This window comes from Benincasa hispida, chromosome 3 (genome assembly GCF_009727055.1).
Source record: "Benincasa hispida cultivar B227 chromosome 3, ASM972705v1, whole genome shotgun sequence".
NCBI lineage: Eukaryota > Viridiplantae > Streptophyta > Magnoliopsida > Cucurbitales > Cucurbitaceae > Benincasa > Benincasa hispida.
Window position 1 is genome coordinate 56,639,832 of NC_052351.1, and position 14,684 is coordinate 56,654,515.

The 14,684-nt window shown below is 37.7% G+C and overlaps 1 non-coding gene across 1 annotated transcript; it reads left to right on the forward strand.

Moving 5' to 3' along the window:
• The first annotated feature begins 8,539 nt into the window (after window positions 1-8,539).
• Window positions 8,540-8,646, forward strand: LOC120074786. Its single transcript, XR_005481068.1, has one exon. It is a non-coding gene; the product is annotated as a small nucleolar RNA R71 (small nucleolar RNA).
• The last annotated feature ends 6,038 nt before the right edge of the window (window positions 8,647-14,684 follow it).

The following is a 14,684-nucleotide window of genomic DNA, read 5'->3' on the forward strand; positions in this document are numbered from 1 at the left end:
ATGAGTTTATGTGTGTTCTCAAGATTCTGTAATTTATTTGGAGTCATTAGAGTTGAAATTAAGATGTAATTGAAGAAACAAGTGAAGAAGGTCGAGTTGCAGAATCCAGTTTTTCAGCCTCTGCTCAAATATCATCGTTGAGGTTAAAATGCTAGACGATCGTCTAGCTATGGACACCAAACAATGTGAAGATGAGCTAGACGATCGTGTAGCTATAGGTGCTGGGCGTTGATGTGTCGTGCGTTAGACGATCGTGTACCTACGGGAGCTAAACGATGTGTAGAGGCGCTATGCGATAGCGCTACACGATTGTGAAGCTTTGCGTGGGATCTAAATGATGCATTGAAGTACTATACGATGGCACTACACGATCGTGTAGCTTTACGCGACAATTAAACGATGTGAACAGGTGTTATGCGATATCACTACACGATCGTCTACCTTTATGCACGCGCTAAACGATCAAGAAGAGGCGCTAAACGATGGCGTTAAGCGATCGTGTAGCATTGTCCGGCACTGAAGACACTACATGATCGTGTAGCTTGGTCAGATGTTATACGATGGTCCTACACGATCAGGCAAACACTAGACGATCGTGCTAGATGATAGTCTCCAGTGCTACATGATGCTTGATTTTATGAAGTGGAAATGTGGATGATATGCGTTGATGAAATTGCATTGAGCACTCAAGTTTCCTCAGTGGAATCCAAGTGTAAATTCCACTGAGTTTCCTGGTAAGTCCAGGGTCGAACTCAGGGACTTGTGAAAACAGTTTGCGTTGGTAATTTTTATGAAAACTTTGTGGTAACCAAATAAATAAATTGTCAGTTTGTTGTTGATTGCGTTAATGAGAAAATAAACAAATGCGGCAAATTTGAGAAAAGTCAGTTGTGTGATAAATACACTGAGTATGCGATGAACGGGTTGAGAAGATCTTTAGCTAGCGTTACTTGGGAATGCATCAGACTATGCAATCATGCTACAACCATGCATAGCAAGTCATTTTCCAATGCAAATGTGATGCTCCTAAGTCTAGGACGCATGTGTTGAATATAAAAGTATCCATAGAGCTTATCCCTAACTCTCTACTCTTGTCCTATGCGATGATGCAAAATGCATAAAAGCAAGGTGACTGCATACAGTCATATCCTATCTTTAGGATGCATGCGATGCGTTGATAACAAATAGTGCTTATTCCTAAACTATTATCTCTTGGTTATGCATTCTAATTTGACTCTCCCAAGCCTAGATTCTAACCTGACCTTCCCAAGCCTAGATCCTGTCCTTAGACTACCCTCCCGAGTATCTCTAATGAACGAATGAAGCATACATAATACAAGATAATCGCATAGAATGAAGACTCCCTAGTTGTGCTAGCTAAATTCTTCTCAACACATTCAACTGATTTAGCTACTCATGCGTAAATAACAGAGAGTGAACAAATATAGAGAAGTAGATTCCATTTCGATAAATGAGTGGAGTACAAAATAACAATGGAAGTTAAAGGTAGAGAGCTCGATAGCAATTCCTTGCTGACCGAGGCTTTTACATTGTAATCTCTATTCGATTCCTAAGATGTTCCCGCTTCTGCAGGCATCGACTCTCTTTCTGTCCTTGAAGCTTCCGGCGCTCTCCCAAGCTTACCGGAACGATCTGTCGGCACAACCTCCTCTTCGCGTCCACCTTAAAACGAAAGAAAATCTAAGAATGAGGCTAAACTATGAACAGACTTCTGAACTAATGGAATGGTGAACCCCTTTTCTGAAGGATGCCTCTGATATTTATAAAACATCCAAGGTGAACGGCGGCTTCTCTCTCATGATTGTACAGATGGGACGACTTTAATTCTTGATTGATGCGCTGAATATTTGTCACCGAAAAGCTGAATGTACTTGTATCGTTAGCAGTTGTCAATTTAATTCAGATTCGACTATCATCAGCTTTCTGTCCCATCGCGATTAATTAGCCTTTCACCCAGATGCGCTGACCAAGTTGTGGCGATTCTTCTCGGGCGAATATTTGCGAGCACAATCATTGCAAAGCCTTGCGGTGAAGTTGCACTCGACCGATGATTTCCTTATGATCACAATTTTCGCCTACGTCACGCATATTCTGCATAAAAATACAAAAATCAACTGTTCTAATGCGATAAACGCATGCGACCGCAATATTATGAAATTGATGCCTAATGGACGCAATTTAACATATTTTATCAACGCAAGCCAACATTGTTTAAGAACTCAACACTATGATAACGTGCATTTATGCCCGTTATCACACCCCCAAATTTAAATAATGCTTGTCCTCAAGCATAAGCTAAAGATTCCTTTAGCAAGTCAACCACAATGTTCTTTTCCTAGATTTCTCAAGAATACTTCGTTCAAATCCTATATACCAAAATTTTCTTAAGTCTTATTCAAGTCTCTTCTTAAAATATTTCTAAGACCTAGGGACTGCAAGCTTACCCTTCAAAAGGACTTTACTAAATTCCGGAACATCGCATGATTTATTTCAAAAAGAAAATTTTCCACCAGGGTGTCAAATGATTTTATCCTTGCATGTTTCTTGACATTATTATTTTTTTCTGACCTTGTGCTGATCCAAGTGCCTTGCCTTCATTTTGGCTTGCCCCCACGTGTGCCATGCGGACATCCAACTACGAGCAATACACTTTTCCTCAGACTAAACTCATGTCAACTTGGCAGTGGAGTTGCGATCATTTATTTATGCGTTGATCCTGGTGACCTACTTTCGTTTTGGTTTGCCCCCACGTGTGTCGTGCAGACATCCAACTATGGGTAAGTGCCTTTCACAACTTAACTCTTATCAACATGGGTTTCCCATTACGTTGACAGTGGAGTTGTTATTCTCAAAATTTTTCTCTCTCTTTTTTTTTCCAAAATAGCAAGGTTGAAAATAAAATACCACACCCCCAAATTTAAAATGCGGCAATGTCCTCATTGCCAAAAGATTGGAATAAGTCATGCGATGTTCTTGGAAAGCTTTGTAAAGAGAGTTTGAAAGAAAACTAGCAAACCCCTAATTTCTAGAAATATTTCATGAGGTGACTATCTTAAAGTTAAGTTGACTTTAGTATATATGAAAGAAATAGAAGTATGTTTTTCATCATTGAAATCATAATTGGCAAAGAGAGAGCATATTGTAACCTAATAAAGTTATCCATGTCAAATGATTGCCGTAATAAAAGAGGATGCGATGATAAGACTTTTAAAACTAACATGCGATGTGATAGTGCAAAATTTGAAATAGAGATAAGGAAGAATACATCCCCAAATTTGTGTTGTCGCCCGCATTGTTAATTGACGCATCCATATTTGCGGCGATCTTTCTTCTTTGGATTGCGGTGATGGAGTGAGATAATTTGTTACTTCATGTAACATCTTCGCAATCCTGTGCCTTAATCATTGTAAACAAACAGTGAGAGGGACAAATGATTTTAAACAAAACAACATTTTTTTTTAGAGAATAACAGTAGTAATGAATAAAATGCAAATAGATAAATGATGGTTAAAGTGACGAAGGAATGAGAGTTCAAGAACAAAACAAAGGGTATTCTGGGTTTTTCAGCTTTGCGGAGGCATTTTCTGGCTGGAAATCACCTCCGCAATATGCCTTAAGTCGCTGTCCATTAACCTTAAATGTACGGCTTCCATCCTCAGTGATCAGCTCCACTGCACCATGTTGGAATATTTCTTTAATGATGAAGGATCCAGACCAGCGTGATTTTAATTTTCCCGGAAAGAGCCGTAGATGTGAGTTAAAGAGTAAGACCTTTTGCCCGACTTGGAGGTTTTTACCGCATATGCGTATGTCGTGCCAGCGCTTGGTGCGCTCTTTGTAAATCTTCGCGTTTTCATATGCGTTAATCCTCCATTCTTCTAGCTTGACCAGTTGATTTTTCATGCTTCTTCTGCTTTCTTCAAATCAAAGTTTAGCTTCTTTACCGCCTATAGTGCCTTATATTCCAGCTCCAAAGGTAAGTGATACGCCTTACCAAATACCAACGTATATGGGGACATACCTATTGGTGTTTTAAATGCAGTCCAATATGCCTATAATGCATCGTCAAGCTTTTTTGCCCAATCCATTCGTGAAGGCCTTACTACCTTCTTAAGTATCAACTCAATTTCTCGATTGGACACTTCAGCCTGACCATTTTTCTGCGGATGGTATGCGGTGGCCACTTTGTGGAGATAGTTGTATTTGCGCAACAGCTCCTTGATATTATGGTTGACAAAGTGGGACCCTTCATCATTTATGATGGCACGGGGAGTGCCAAATCGAGTGAAAATATATTTCTTTAGGAACTGGGAGACTACCGCTGCATCGCTTGTGGTGCTTGCTATTAGCTCTACCCACTTGGATACATAATCGACAGTTAATAAAATATAATGTTTACCATTCGAAGGAGAGAATGGTCCCATGAAATCAATTCCCCATACGTCGAACAATTCAAGCTCCAAGATGGTGTTCATTGGCATTGCATGTTTCCATGAAATGTTACCTGTGCATTGGCACCGATCACACTTCATTGCATAGTCAACTGCATCCTTGAACAATGTAGGCCAAAAGAATCCACTCTGTAAAACTTTGGTTACGATGCGCTGCCCTCCAATGTGCCTTCCATATGGTGAGTTGTGACATTGCGATAATATGCGTTGTTGAGCAGCATTTGGTACGCATAATCGAAAAATCTGGTCTGCCCCTCTTTTATATAGATTCGGCTCATCCCAATAGTAATGTTTGCATTCATGTTTGAGCTTCTTCTGTTGGTGGTAGGTGCAGTCTTCAGGAAATTGCTCAAACCAAATAATTGACTATGTCCGCATACCAGGGCAATTCTTCAATATGGAACAGTTGCTCATCCGGGAACACTGCACTCACCTCAGACTCATTGTGGTCAACCTCAGGATTTTCCAATCTAGACAAGTGATTCGCAACTTGGTTTTCTGTCCCCTTTCGATCAATTATTTCTATATCAAATTCTTGAAGGAGAAGAACCCATTTGATAAACCTTGGCTTTGCGTCCTTCTTTGTCATTAAGTATTTGATCGCCAAGTGAGCAGTATGGATGAGTACCCTTGTTCCCAACAGATATGCTCGAAATTTCTCCTACGCAAAAATTACCGCCAAAAGCTCTTTCTCTGTGGTGGTATAATTTGTCTGAGCAGGATTTAATGTTTTACTTGCGTATGCGATGAGGTGCAGGATTGTTTTTCTCTTTTGTGCTAAAGCTGCTCCCATCGCATACCCGCTTGCATTGCACATGATTTCAAAAGGAAGCTGGTCCCAGTCTGGTGCAATTAGTAATGGGTGCGGTAATCACGTTCCTTCATGAATCGAACATTCGTTGAGGAGTTATTGTCAAGACTCAAATTTCTGTTAGCTCTAACGAACGCATCAAGTGTCGTGCTATTACGACCTAAAAATATTTGACGAACGCTTGTAGAATCCAGCGTGCCCAAGAAGCTTCGCACAGCCTTCATCTTGTTGGAGGTGGAACTTTTTCAATTTGCTTCGATTTTTTCTTTGTCCACCTTCAACCCATCTCGGGAAACTTGTGTCCCAACACTATGCCCTCCTTCACCATGAAATGACATTTGTTCAATTAAATACCAGATTTGTCTCTTCGCATCTTTTCAGTATCTTTTCCAAGTTGGCTAGACAAACTTCATAAGTGTTTTCCATAAAACAGAGAAGTCTCCATAATTTTCCATAGAGTCTCGAGAATATCTGAAAAGATGGCCATCATCACCTTTGGAACGTGCTGGACATTTCAGAGAGGCCAAACGGCATGCGGCGAAAAACGAAGGTGGGTAGGTGAATGTGGTCTTTGTCTTGGTCTTCTTAAGCTATTCAAATTTGGTTTGTACCCGGCATAACCATCCAGAAAGCAGTAAAAATCATTTCCACTAGACAGTCTAGCATTTGATCAATGAATGGCAGAGGGAAATTATCTTTCTTTGTGTCGCATTCCAGCTTGCAATAGTCCATGCAAATGCGCCATCTAGTGATGGTCCTTTGCGGTATTAATTCGTTGTTTTCATTCAGGACTACCGTCATGCCGCTCTTTTTCGGCACATACTGCACGGGGCTGACCCACGTGCTATCTGCTATAGGATAGATAATGCCCGCATCTAACCATTTAATGATCTCCTTTTTGACAACCTCTTTCATCGCAGGGTTGAGTCTGTGTTGATGTTCAATCGTTGCTTTGTGGTCCTCTTCAAGACGAATGCGGTGCATATAGTATGCAGGGCTAATTCCTCTAATGTCGGCGAGCTTCCAGCTAATTGCTCACACATGCTTCCTTAGAATGCTCATCAATGCATTCTTCTGATCTTTGTTGAGCTTAGAGGAAATAATAACAGGCAACTTCTCATTCTACCCCAAAAATGCGTACTTCAAATGGGTTGGTAGGGTCTTTAATTCCAGTGTTGATGGTTCTACTAGGGAAGGTTATGTTGTTTTTCTTTCTTCTTTTTCTGTTGGCTCTTATTCTAAGTTTGCGATCATCTCCTCTTCCTTGCTTGTTTTTGTCATGATCGCATTACAGTTAACAATGGATGCACTGGCATCCTCTACTTCATTCTCTTCATCAAACTTTTCTTCTTCAACCTAATTCTGGTCATCATCTAAATCATGCAGGTCTTCTTCATCCGAAAAATTCATGGCACGAATTATGTTAAACTTGAGCTTTTGTCTGCTGATGCTCAAAGTGATCTCCCTTTTATGCACATCAATCTGAGCACGACCTGTTGATAGAAAAGGTCGCCCCAGAATGATGGGCACATCTTTGTCGGCCTGTAGTCCAAAATGATGAAGTCGGCTGGTAGGATAAATTTTTCAATGGTTATCAGCACATCCTTCACCTTTCCCTCTGGATGCACCAAAGATCTATCGGCCAGTTGGAGAGTCACCGTTGTGGGCACAAGTTTTCCCACATTCAGTTGTCTAAAGATTGATAGAGGCATCAAATTTATGCTGGCTCCCAGGTCACACAAGGCTTGCCCGATGTACAGTCTTCCTATGGAGCATGGTATAGTAAAGCTCCCAGGATCACTCATCTTTGGTGGAATTATTGACTTTGAACTTTGAGTTAGCACCACCATGGAAAACTTACCAGCTTCTTTCTTCTAAGTTACCATATCCTTCAGAAACTTTGCGTAGGCAGGCATTTCTTCAATCGCTTCACTGAAAGGAATATTAATGTGTAATTTCTTTAAAATAGATAGGAAGCGTTGGTACTGTACCTCTTCGTTTTTTTTTTCTTCCTTAGTCTCTGCGGGAAAGGGGGTAACTGAACTTTCACGGTTCCTGTCTCAGTTGCCTTTGAGGTCGACGCAACCTCTGGTTCTACTGCTTCTTTCTCTCTTTCTTCTTCTCGCGCCACCGCAATCTCAGGTTCAGCCGCAATTGGAGCTGTCCGACTAAGCTTCTTCTTTTCTCCCTCCACAGTCTTCTCATTTCGCAATGTCATAACCTGACATTGCTCTTTACCTAATCCCCCCTGGTTGCATGGGAGTTCTATTGAACTCGACAGAGCCCTTTGCGGTCTACTCTTCAACTCACTCGCAATCTGGCCCATCTGTAATTCTAGATTACAAATGGACATAGTCTGACTTTGAAGCACAGTTTCGTTTTTCTCTACATATTGCTTCAATAGGCTTTCCAATGAAGAGGATTGTGGTGGTTGTGAGCTACTTGCTTGATTGGTTGTCCCCCTGTTGTTGCGTGGGAAGAATCCTAGTGGCCCTTCTTTTTGCGCCACAGGTTAGAAATTCTATTGCTGATTCTTCCAATCAAAATTGGGGTGGTTTCTCTACCCGGGGTTGTAGGTATTCGAAAAGAAATTATTTTTCACAAAGTAAATGGCGTTAGAAGCCCTTAATTAAGGAGGCCTTTAGTAAATCTGGAGTGTTCCCTAGCTTGATCTTCCTCATTCAGTCAGATTGATTATTCAGTAAGAGAGAGGTTTGAAAACGCTCGACTAGTTGGTTATATAATACACTCGACCATAGGGTTTATGGATTTTGCGGGCAATCTTCCATCGCATGCCTATCACTGCAAGTCACAATATTTCATGAGGTGACTATCTTAAGACTAAGTTGACTGATTACGTTGATTTGCCCAGTTTGCGGTCTGTCTCTTATACACATCTAGATGTGTATAAGAGACAGCCGCAAGTCGCACACCTTACAGTGTTTTGACTGATTACGTTGATTTGCCCGTTTTGTGGTGTTGGGCTACTGATCGCAATTCCCTGAATTAAGTTCATCATTGCGGTCATCTGATTTTGTAGTTAAGCAATAGCACCATTACTTGCATCATTGCCTTTGATTCTCAATCTCTGGTCCCTCTCTCTCCAATCTTCATGGTTCTTAAAGATGCGATCCAAGATATTCTTCGTCGAGTCATATGTTTTATCAAGCAGACACCAGCGGCTGCCACATTGGTAGTGATCTGCGAAGCAGGATTCAAACCATGATAAAAAATCTTCATCTGAAGGCAATCTGGCAAACCATTATGTGGACAATCCCTGACCAACCTCTTAAACCTCGCCCAGGCATCGCTGAGCGATTCATCCATGTCTTGTTCAAAATTTGTAATTAATTTTCTTCATCTGGCATTCTCAGTAGGTGGAAAGTATTTCTTCATAAACTTCTCCACGATCTGTTCCCATGAAGTGATCTCTCCCGGCTCGAGAGAATACGCCAATTTCCTAGCCTGATTATAGAGAAAAAATGGGAACAAAGTTAGTCGAACTTCTTCGGCAGAGATGTTCGCGAAACATAAAAGTATTGCAGATTTCAATAAAGTTTCGGAGGTGGGCATGCGGGTCCTCACCACACCGGCCTCCAAATTGTCCTGTAGCCTGGATCATCTGCAGCATCACTAGTTTCATTTCGAATCTGCTTCCATATAGGGCAGGCCTCATGATTCCTAGAGAGAAATCATAAAGGTTTGGCGATGCATAGTCTCTAATGGGTCTATTGCGATCGTTTGCAAATAGGATTGGATTCGCCATCACATTGTTATCATTTAGTGCTCCATTTCCAGGCTGCTCCGCCATCTCTTCTTTATTTGACTGTGGTTGCTGTTGGCGGTCTCTCAATCTTCGTCTAAACATCCTTCCAATCTTCGGGTCGTAATTTGCCAGAGATTAAGAGTCTGCAAAGAAATCAGAAAAATTACCGTTAGCAAACTATTTTGCTGAAGTCCCCGGCAACGGTGTCAAAAACTTGATGCTTGATTTTATGAAGTGAAAATGTGGATGATATGCATTGATGAAATTGCGTTGAGCACTCAAGTTTCCTCAACAGAATCCAAGTGTAAATTCCACTGAGTTTCCTGGTAAGTCCAGGGTCGAACTCAGGGACTTGTGAAAACAGCTTGCGTTGGTAATTTTTATGAAAACTTTGCGGTAACCAAATAAATAAATTGTAGGTTTGTTGTTGATTGCGTTAATGAGAAAATAAACAAATGCGGCGGATTTGAGAAAAGTCAGTTGTGTGATAGATATACTGAGTATGCGATGAACGGGTTGAGAAGATCTTTAGCTAGCGTTATTTGGGAATGCATCAGACTATGCGATCATGCTACAACCATGCACAACAAGTCATTTTCCAATGCAAATGCGATGCTCCTAAGTCTAGGACGCATGTGTTGAATGAAAAAGTGTCTATAGAGCTTATCCCTAAGTCTCTACTCTTGTCCTATGCGATGATGCAAAATTCATAAAAGCAAGGTGACCGCATACAATCATATCCTATCTCTAGGATGCATGCGATGCGTTGATAATAAATAGTGCTTATTCCTAAGCTCTTATCTCTTGATTATGCGTTATAATCTGACTCTTCCGAGCCTAGATTCTAACCTAACCTTCCCAAGCCTAGATCCTGTCCTTAGACTATCCTCCCGAGTATCTCTAATGGACGAATGAAGCATACATAATACAAGATAATCGCATAGAATGAAGATTCCCTAGTTGTGCTAGCTAAATGCTTCTCAACCCATTCAACTAATTTAGCTACTCATGCATATTCGTGGGATGTGATTCAGCAAATCAGTTGATAAATGTAGCAAATACATGAGAATCTCGACCCAAACTCTTTCGGACCACTACCCATTCAACTCATTCAACCCATTCAATTTGATTATGTTTTCTATCATGTTTACATTTTAAAATTATAAAATTAAAATATTCGTGGTGCACGATCGCTGACAAAATGGTAAGAGATCGCATAGACCATGGTGAGCGATCGATAATTACATGGGATGTGATTGATGATACCATGATAAGCGACCATTGATAGTACGGTAAACGATCACATATACAATAATAAAGGATCATTGATACCATGGTAGGTGATCATTTATACAATGGTGAGCAATCTTCTACCACACACAACGAATGCTTGCAAAGACTTATAGACTCTGTTAACACTTACAATATTCATTTATGGGTATGATGAATGATATTCTTCCAAGAATGCTCGCTCCAGACCCACGAAATAAATTGAATAAAATTAAAAGCGATCAACCAGATTGTTTGACTAAAAGTGAGAGAGAAATGGAGAAAGTGGTAGTGTTTGACTTAAACTGAAGAGTTGAAAGTGATCTTCATGTCCCATGGATAATATCAGTAACATTGAATTTAGTACAATGTTGGTTGATAATAAATGGTGATAGAGAATGGATTGAAATATCAGTAAGTTTGAAGCCAATTGGCTTTGCATTTTCTCTTAAACCACAAATGTGTCAATATTTCATCGAAGAAGATTATATTGTTGTAGATTTTGAGATTAAGTCTAGATTGTGTTGATTTATTCTTCAACAATTTGAAAAGAGATTCTCAAACTTAGGAGGAGCTTAAGTTTTTCTAAGTGAAGCAGTTTTTATTTGAAGGAGGAAACATACAAGTTCATTGTGAAAAGAAGTCTCACAATTAAGGGGAGCCTAGGTGATCATTTACTAATATTCTTATATTTAGGGGGAGCCTTAGTATGTTAAAGGTGAGGGGATCTCACAATTAGGGGAATACAAGCTTCATTGAGAAGGAGTCTCATACTTAGGGGAGCCTAAGTAATCGTTCTCTAAGTTGGTGTTAAGTCGGTATTTACATCGTCAATAAACCCTTGGCCTAAACAAATAAGCTGGAACCGATTGAATAATTAAATCAAATAATGTATTCCTTGGAGGGGTGGGGTGGGGTGGGGAGCACTGGTTTGTAAAAGAAATTAAAAGAGAAGAAAATGAAGATTTTTATTATCTTGAGACACAAAAATTGAGCAAAAAATATAGTTTTAAATTCTCTATGGAAAGATTCTTGGGAAATATAGTCAATAGGTATAGTTCTATCATCGAATTAAACAATATTATGAAATTTACACAATCCCGCAATCTATTAAGCAATGCCTAATAGCCCAATTAGTTAATCAAGAATTGTATTTCAATTAACTTTAAACTAGTAAAAAAAAACACTTCCTTGATAACAATGATCATGTTTTTATCTTAACTTGTATTAAATTCTAGGGTTTTTTTGTTGTGAAGTTCTTTAAGATGGAAAGCCTATGCTTAAAGACCGATTTATTGGAAGATTCTAAACTAGATTACTCATACAAGAACTCAGAAAAAGTCTTCATTCAATACAAGAAAATCTAATTTTTGCAACAAAGTCTACTATTATAAAAAGTAGCCTAGTAGAACTTGCTAACAATAAATTAAGAGTTCTGAGTCGTGAATTCATCACAATTAATTTCTATCGAAAATTCATACAAGAATCAACCACGAATTGTGAAGTTCATAAGAAAGATTACAAAATTCTCAAGAACTAAACCTAATTGACAAATTTCTAAGAGTTAGAACTTACCTAGCCTTGCATGATGTTGATTTCTTCAATCAATCCAAAGAAATTACAAGTATAGAATCAAAGAATACAGAAATATGTGAAAGAACGGTGAAATTTGGGCAGAAATTTTTCTTAAATTGGTCTATTCTTTGTGCAAAAATTAAAATTTAGCTTTTATATTTAGGTCACAGCATCACGACTTTATGTCGAGCGTTGCAATGCTCTTATCAATCCAGACCTCGATCATTGGGGTAAACATTGCAGCGTCACACCACTATTGTAGCCTTGCCCCAATGCTCTTGTCGGAGTTGCAATGCTATCCTCAGTATTACAATGCTGTGACCTAGATATAATAGCTAATTTTCAAATTTTGCACGAGGAAGAGACTAATTTTGAGAGAAAATTTAGAGTACTTGAAGAAACTATGCCCAAATTTCACCATTCCTTCACATATTTATGTATTCTTTGATTGTACATTTGTAATTTATTTGGATTGATTGAAGAAATCAACATCATGCAAGATTAGGTAAGCCCTAACTCTTGGAAAATTGTCAATTAGGTTTAGTTCTTGAGAATTTTGTAATCTTTCTTATGAATTTCATAATTCTTGGTTGATTCTTGTATGAATTTTTAATTGAAATTAATTGTGATGAATTCACAACTCAGAATTCTTAATTTCTTGCTAGCAAGTTCTAATATGCTACTTTGCATAACAGTAGATTAAGTTACAAAAATTAGATTTTTTTTTTTTGTATTGAATGAAGACTTTTTCTGAATTTTTGCACGAGTAATCTAGTTTAGAATCTTCCAATAAATTGGCCTTTAAGTATAGACTTTCCAACTTAAAGAACGTCACAATGAAGGAACCCTAAAATTTAATGCGAATTAGGATAAAAACATGATAATTACGGTCAAGAAAGTGTTTTTAACTAATATAGGGTTGGAATTCAATTCTTGATTAACTAATTGGACTATTAGGCGTCGCTTAATATGTTGTGATGTCTATTCATAATGAAATTGATGGTTTGTCCTTCTATCGACTATGACTTTGAAATTGCTTCGAACAATTTTTCTCATGCTTCTTTAAATTTTTGCAACAAAGATGATTCTTGTATAAAGTTTGGTTCTAATTCTTCTATTGATGTTTGCAATAAAGAAAAATCTTCCAAAGATTTAGTTTGAAATCTTCGAATAATTTTTGCATAAAAGAAAATTCTTCAAATTCTTCAAAACAAAAACAAACAAAAATTTTATAATCTTTGCTCTTTTGATAATATACAGGTTAAAGGGATTGAGTCCAAGGGTCACCCAACTCCTCCAAAGAACAATTTCTTATGTAAATGTTTCAAAAGACTGAAAAAAAAAGGCCCAATGAAGACTGAGAATGTTTGTATTCCTTAAGAAGAAAAAGAAATGAAGAAAAGGCGAAGAGGCTCAAGCTAAAAAAGATCCAAGGAAGAGAGTGTTAGCTTAGCTCACTTGAGTTTTGTTTTGACCGAACCCTCTTACACTTAGCCCATAATCACTCAAAGTTGAGCAACCGATGATTAAAATGTCTTTCCTAGAGAGAGGCATGTGTCAAAATTTTCTCTTTCTTTCTTTCAAATTTTCTTATTTCTTATTTCTCATTATTTTTAGCATCTTCAAATAATAAAGAACTAAAAGAACTTTGAAATCTCTTATTCCAGGCAATAAATAATCATTAAAAAAAGCTTAACATTTTGCTTGAAAACCAAGAGAGTTTTCTGTTCCCCTCGTTCTTTTTTGTCCATGTGCTTTCCTTTATTTACGAATTGAGGACAATCTTAGCTTTTAGTTTGATTAAAATTTGCCTTTGATTTTAGTTTAATATCTAGGTCTTACAATGATGCTGAAATTTTTTAGATAACTCTGGAGCAATCTGAGCTTGGATTTGTGATTTTGATATATATGATTTGTGGTTCTGGTGTTTGTGATTTTATGTTTTGATATTTTGACCATTTTGATATATTTTGATACTTTAAGATTATGTAGCTTTGATGCTTTGATATATATGCTTTGTGGTTTTGGTATGGTTTAGTGATTTTGTTATCATTTTCACTTCTCTAAAATTTTGACCCAATCTGAAAATTTTGAGAATTTGATCAATAAAAATTTACGACTGAGTTTTTCATTTTTGCTTCAAATGCATGAATGTTTGTTTGTATGAACATACATAAAAACAAAATCAATTCATTTCAATATTGATTCAGTATATTTCTTTTACCCAATAATTTCTTCCTAATCAATGAAAAGTTTATAATGCACTCATTTAAGTGTATATTTTCAAAACCTTAGATACAAAAATTTTCAAACAAAATTTTGACCTCATTTTTTTATAAAAAGAAATTCTTATCAATCTCATGAAAAATTGAATGCCTTATTTCAAGTTTATTTTAGAAGTTTGGAAAATTTTTATCTTTCTTGACTTTCTTTATCACCTCGAAAGACTCACCTTTAGCTTTTAGAGTAACCAACTTGTTTTAGAAGAAGACTAGACAAAGTGGAATCCCCGAATATATGAGAAATGGGGGGAGGGAGTGAGAAATTTTTTTTCCCGTTTGCAATTCGGGGCCGGGGACATGGAATATATTCCCGACCTCGACCCCGTCCCATCCCGACTTTTGTATATAAATGATAAATTATATATATATATATATATATATATATATATATATATATATATATATATATATAATATTAATATGTTAGACTTTGTTTGTTAGGATAATTATGGAGGTTTTAGTTATTTAAGTTTAAAACTTGCTTTTAATTCCTTAGATGTATAATATTT